Raw genomic sequence first — 470 nt, forward strand, 5'->3', positions numbered from 1 at the left:
AAAACCTGCCTGAAGTACGTGAGAGCCATTTGCATCCAGTCACCCTCGAATGGCCCAGTTTCTGTCTGGAATGCAGCTGTATCATGTCATTTAGTTCTACTCTGTACTTACCTTCTTGTCCTTTGATGAATCCAGAGTCCATGTCACCAACCTGTCAACACTGTGGCAGCTGGGCCTGCTGGCTCAAGCTTGTAATTGCAACTACTTAGGTCCCTGAGGTGGGAAAATGAGATTCAAGGTCAGCTTGGGCTACAGGGTTGAGTTCAAGGCTAGCCTGGGCAACTTAGTAAAGCCACGTCTCAAAGTAAATAAAAGGGGGGGGGGCAGGAGATGCCTCAGTAGGTAAAGGTGACGTCTTTAGTGATGAACCTGGGACTTACATGGTGGAAGAAAAGCCAACTCCTCCAAGTTGTCCGCTGACCCTATGGTACCTGTGGCACACCTGTGGCACCTGTGGCACACCTGTGGCA

Source organism: Microtus ochrogaster, unplaced genomic scaffold, assembly GCF_000317375.1.
Source record: "Microtus ochrogaster isolate Prairie Vole_2 unplaced genomic scaffold, MicOch1.0 UNK103, whole genome shotgun sequence".
Lineage (NCBI taxonomy): Eukaryota > Metazoa > Chordata > Mammalia > Rodentia > Cricetidae > Microtus > Microtus ochrogaster.